This window comes from Rhinolophus ferrumequinum, chromosome 22, assembly GCF_004115265.2.
Source record: "Rhinolophus ferrumequinum isolate MPI-CBG mRhiFer1 chromosome 22, mRhiFer1_v1.p, whole genome shotgun sequence".
NCBI classification, from domain to species: Eukaryota; Metazoa; Chordata; class Mammalia; order Chiroptera; family Rhinolophidae; genus Rhinolophus; species Rhinolophus ferrumequinum.
The window spans coordinates 43,197,610-43,203,901 of NC_046305.1; positions in this window are offsets into that span (position 1 = coordinate 43,197,610).

Below are 6,292 nucleotides of genomic sequence, written 5' to 3' on the forward strand. Positions count from 1 at the left end.
AAGGTGGATTACTGAGGTGCCTAGAGCAAGGCAATCAGTCTGGGAGTTTCCCACTCACACAATCACCATCACTTTAAAAAAAAAAAAAAAAAAAAAAACCTTTTATTTATTTAAGTGTGTTTTCCCAGGACCCATCAGCTCCCACTCAAGTAGTTGTCTCAATCTACTTGAGGGTGCCGCTCACACTGGCTCATGGGGGGATCGAACCGGCAACCTTGTTGTTAAGAGCACTGCGCTCTAACCCACTGAGCTAACCGGCTGCCCCTCACCATCACTTTTGCACATAGTGCTAATTTAGTCACCACTTTCACAGCCTTGCCATCTTTAGTCTTTCCAGAGTCGCTGGGCTGCAAGACCAGGCTGTCGGTTATGCAGATGCTAGAACTGTGTGGAGGGGGACAGGAGGAAGGTGTTGCAGGAAGAAATAGCAGAGCAGTAAGTCCTTACTTAATGTCGTCAATGGGTTCTGTGACTTTAAGAAAAACACTTTACCACAGGCTAATTGATGTAAACAAGAGTTGGGTTCCTACAGCATCTCGGCATCATCTCGTAAAACGATGTTGAATTTGAATGAAATGACGTAATGACGTAATTCGAGGACTGGCTGAATAGCATGTCCGTGTATGGATGGGCTATCTATCTCACCTGCACAATGCAGAGGGAATTTTAAGTGCAAAATTAAGTCCAAATAATGAGCTCTCCGCCTATGGGCTGCTACTGAGGCCTGTTTGGAATTTGCTTCAGCCGTAGACCGTAGACCTGGTGCTCACAGTATCTAAGCAATGGTCTCATTGCTACCAGGGAAGCAAATATTTCCATTTTTCAAACATTTCCTGGAAAAGCAAATATTTTTCAACCGCAAAACACCTGAAGACTGTCAGGGCACAGCTAAGGGAAATACTTACAGAATTGGTGCCAGCTCATGCTGGTAGATACACTGCACTGACAAGGGACTCTCTCCTGGGGACATGCTGCCACGGCTGACTCCCCGGAGGCCCTGTAACCTTACCATGGCCTGCAACTTAGAGCGGAGGCTCATTCGTTACACACTACTTGGCCATCTCCACACGCTTCTGGTAGCTGTTAGCAACGACCAGGGGTTGTCAGCCTGCCAGGGAGAGACTTGTTAGCAAGAGAGGAAGAAGGCCGGCCACCTGCTTCTCCTCTGGAAGCCACACCGTGAGGAGAAAAACAGGTTACTTCTCTGCTTTGGCTTACTGTATACTTGCTTCCACCAGGCTGGCTCCGTAGCCTCTTCTGGTCTTTTTCAGGGGCCAGAGAACTGTCCTAGCCCTGATCAGATGCCAGCCCTGGGGGATGGTGAAGATTTCAGCCTGGAGACCCTGAGGGCAAGCCAGTACTGAGGGTGACCTCTGCTTCCTGTGAAGGCTTCTGCTTATTCAGAGAGGCGGACCCCTCTCCCTGGGGTTTTGTGGGGTGGGCGGTGACTCCCAGAAGCAGCAGCAGAAGTCTCTGACCAAGAGAAAGCCATAAGTTCCCAGGGTGGAAAGACAATGAGGCAAAGAAACACTGTCATTGCTTAACAAATGAAGATGCATATGGAAAAATAGGAGCTGAACAGGCAAAGGCTTCTGGGCTTTTCCTGCCTCCCCCTCCCTGCCTTTGGACAGGTTTTCTTTGCTGTGATTATTCCCCATGAATCATCATCCATAGAAAGTGACTGAGGCAATGGAGAGTGAATAATGAACCCCCCAAATGGTCTTTTGTGTCTCTGCCTGGAGGGTTTTGGACATAACTTGCATTTTAATCTTTCTGACTGGAATCATAGAATTTGGGAGCTGAAAAAGGACCTTATAGGTAATCAGGGAATTGTGACCTCGTGGAAAGACCTGAAGTCAAGATATGCAGGTCTGAACCTCTGGTCTGTCGCTAAAAATAGTGCTAGCTACGTAACATTTATTGAAGGCTTTCCTTGTGTCAGGCACGCATCTATTCTTCCCAAACCCTCCGAGACAGGGCCTCCTGTTGCCTCCATTCTGCAGATGAGGAAGGAGACGAGGGGCCGGGACCCCAATGCCTCCTGCTGCGGCCTTGTACATGTAATTTTAACCTCTTTGGGTCTCAGTTTTCTCCTCTGTGATCTCTAAAGTTTTAAATCACAAATGGTCTGCATTTCCTGCCCAAGCATATCATTTTACAAGTCTCAGGGAAGTAGAGCATAGAAATGTTACGTGATTTGCCCTAGGTCACCCAGGCAAATGGCTGAACCGGCACAGGAACCCAGCCCCAAGGAGCTTCCTACCCTGCCCCTCAGGCAAGCCCTTCTTCCCCTCCACCTCCCTTTGACACATGTTTCTAGAGGAATCTAATTCCTTGCCTTAGAGGAGGTCTGTTCTATGATTTCAGATAGACAGATTGGAAATACTGGGCTTGGGTGTGGCCAGTCCACACCACAGGTGAGCTTAGGAGGCTGGTGGTATTTGTCTGGGTACCTTCGATCTGTCTGTCTGCTGTGTGTTATCTGTTTTGGCAAGTGTGGTGTTCAAAACCACGTGGTAACCACGGGAAAGAGGCTGACGATACCGTGTATGGTGTGGCACATACACGCTCTCCCCTGCTGGGTGGTGTTTACATTGGTTTGTCCTCATCAAGCAAATTTTTGTCTCTCATCCAGGTTCCTTCCTGGTGGCAGCGGAGAGTCTGCTCCTTTCTCCAATTCTCCTGCCCTTCTCCCCCCGCCCCATGTCCGGGGATCTGATCATTAACCGGTTGTGGTGAGATTGATTGGGAGGAGGCAGAGTCCAACCGTGTGCTCTGGCAATCGTTATGCACCCTTCCTACCAGGTCCCCATCCCTGTGTCCTCCTGACCCATAGAGATTGGGGAGGCGTGCAGGTCTCAATTAAACAAACTATCAGCCTGCTTCGGAAGTGAAAACAAGGGCATCCTGGGTGAGGCATTACTCAGTTCACAGTGCTGCTGTGTATCCACATATGTTTGTGGCTCAGACACCCCGAAAGGAGCTTTCACCCACCGGTGAGTGGAAAATTAGCTTTGGCAGGTGAGGAACGGGGTGACAGGCGAGGAAGCCAGCAGGGTGTCAGTGTGATCCTTCTACAATTGCTGTTTGCTGGTGTGGGTAACAATCTCTCTCCCCTCCCCCTCTCCTGAATTGTAATTAGGTAGAGTGGCCCTGACTTGGAAGGGCTTGGGCGTGTGGGAAAGGGGGCAGGAGTACCTTAGAATGGCCGCCTGACCTTGGGAAACTAGCTCTGTGCTTTGCAGGTGGGCTGCACTAAGCCAGTTGAGAACTGGCATTTTCCTGATGACCCACAAAGCAAGCTGTGTGGTTTACATTTCTCTGGTGGGTGGGAGAAGCGATGGCAGTCCAGGGACTAAATCTGGGAAATGCTGCCATATGGCGTACCGTTCGAGGGGATGTGGGCCAGGATTAGCAGGCAGGAGATCTGGGGTCTTGGACTGGCTCTGCCGCCCGTCTCTGTATGACTCGAGATGGTCCTGCAATCTCTGTGTGCCTCAGTTTCTCAAACTGTAAAGTGGGGCAAATTATCCCGGTACTACCTGCCTGTTGTGAAGGTAAAGTGTGTAAAGGCCCTTTGAAATGTCGACAGCAGTGTTCCAAATGTGAGGCCTGACTACCAAGGGAATTCTCGGAGCCTGCAGGGAGGCAGCAGCCTGCCTCTGTCAGCTTCACAGCCTGTGCTCAGACAGGTACTTAAGCATCTCACATCCATGAATCTCATCTCCTATCTACAGTCAGCAAATAGGGAAAGGGCAGGCTGCTACCCTCTCATCCTCCTACCAACCTGGCTCTGGGCCTCCCCTGCCCCCACCCGAGGCGAGGCGAGGCGAGGTGTGATCCCTCGGCCCGAACTCATCTGCGTCCAGCCTGTCAGCTTAATTTAACAAGGTTGCGGGAAAGATTTGATTTAATCAAACCAGTTGCTGTATCCATTCTGCTCAGAGGTCCCTCAGTGTCACCACGGAGGCTCAGATTAGACAGTGACAATTACTTTTTCTTTCCTGGCTGTTGCCTCCCCCTCCCTTTCCGTCCCTGGAGGGAACAAGGAGGCAGGCCAGTCTCCTGGGACCTAGGAATAGATTGGAGAGGATCAAAGGAGGGAAGCCGACTCTGGCCTCAGAAAGCCCCTCTGCCTTGTTTAAAGCTGAGCCACAGCCTGAGGGGTGAAGAGGAGTAGAAAATGTGAGCAGAGCTGCCTTAGAAAGGCTCAAGGCTGCCTGAGGACAGAGCTGTGCCATCATCTGTGCCATCGCTGATGGCCCTCAGAGATACAGCCAGTCTCCTTTATTGTCAGGAAACTTGGTGGAGGGTGGGCCAAGGGGAGGAGAGAGCTGTATGCTCCGCACACGCCAGACCACAGACATGTATTTCTAGGTGCTCAGCCTGGCTTTGGGGTCTCTGGAGCTGGGAGACAACAGCAAGAAATGGTGAGACTCCGTCCACCTGAGTTTCCGTGGCTCTGTTCTTGGCATGGAATCAGCAGTGACAGGAGGAGCTGCCAATCTGAACCAGGGGTTCAAGGGAGGCTGTTTGGATGTGGGGTAGCTGTGTGTGTGTGTGTGTGTGTGTGTGTTTGGTGTGTATATGAATGTCAGGGGCTGGAGAGTAAGGCAGGGGATCTCTGGTGCAGAAACCTCACTGGTGTAGGGAGTTTAGAATTCCAGAACAAATCTCTCTTCTTGCTATTTAACCCTTTCATTTCCCTCCTTTTCCCGAAAGTTGGTGCTCAGCACCTCTTCTCTCTTGAGTAGCTCTCAGAAGAGAGACAAAGGGCTCTTGAAGGAGAACCCTTGCTTACGGTGATGGAAATTCTTTTTTTCCTTTTTGCTCATTTGTGTCACATTCTTTCATCAGGCTGGGCAACTAACAGGTGCACCCCTCCCCAGGCCCCCTTCAAAGTCCCCTCCCTGCCATTTGTGTCTCTCTGATACCCAGCAGACACCATCACCCACAGGAGCTGGATGTGATTAGCAGAAACCCGTCCTGACAGCTCCAAAGAGAATCCCTCAAATGCATATTCTATTGAGTGCATCTCACTGCGGCTGACAGCAGCTTTATCAATTAAATTCCACATTCTCCGTCTTCAGAGATGCCATGAATTTCCCTACCTAATAAATCACAGGCCCCCAGTTATTGTTAAATGTCCCATCAGTCTCTAATAAACTCCCTGCCAACAGGGGCAGGTTATTTATTATGCTGCCTGGACAAAAATGAATTGGGCCCCGGTCTCACAAGAAGAGCAAACGCGAAGCCTTTCTCCCTAAAGACTGAGGCTGTGGCATTAAACGGGGCAATTAATCAATGTGAGCCTTGGGCAGAGGGGCGTCTGGTCTGGAGAGAGGGAGGATGGCCTGGGGTTCTTGTCTGAAAGCCAGCCAGGCAAATCCCCAAGGGGAGAGGTGGCTTCACAGAGTGCAGGGGGCCTTTGCTCTGTCTCCCCCTCTCCTGAGTCCTATGTGAAAAGGTACTGAAGATATGATCACCCCATAGGCCATAGGGCACATGTCGAAACAGTTATTCTCCTGGTTGGGAGGTAGCCACTTAGGATTGAGCAGGGTCATGAAACACCAAATTCTGTCCCGAAGGCCAGATTCTATTCTGTGATAAACTTTATATATAACTTAAGTTTATTGATGAGGCTTATCCATTGGGCAGACAAACTGAAAAATGTAGGAGGGAAAGAGAACTCAGAAACACGTGCTCAGTCACTGTTTGCTGGATAAGCAGCATCCGTGTAGCACTGGAACGCAACATACCGACACCTACAAGACCCAGGAGATGTTAGGTGTAAAGTAGGTCTTGCAGTTACCTGCCACAAATTAGTTCCCAGACTTCCATGATGCTCCATGTTCTGCAAGTTAAAATCCAAACTCAAACCCCACTCTACATTTCCAACTGTATTTCTCTTTATTGCTACGTAACACTACCTCTCTTTGGGAGAGCACAACACACTCATTTTGTCTTCCTCACAGTGGCAGACAAGGTCTTCCATCATGTGGGACCAATATATCTCTGCTGCCTGGTTTCCTGGTAACTGCAGCCATACTTGCCTCCGTTCACACCAAAGATCTTGCCTTCCCTAAACTACTATGGTTTCTCCTGCTTCCACGCCTTTGCACAAACTGTTCCCTTTGCTCAGAATATCTCCCTAACAGGTCTGCATGGTAAACTCTCCTTCCACCCCCACTGCCTGGTGAACTCCTTATCTATCCTTCCAGCTCAGAAAATCAGCCCCCAGGGCTTCATGGGACTTGAGCTTTGTCTCCAGGTCTTGGCAGAAGTACTGGAC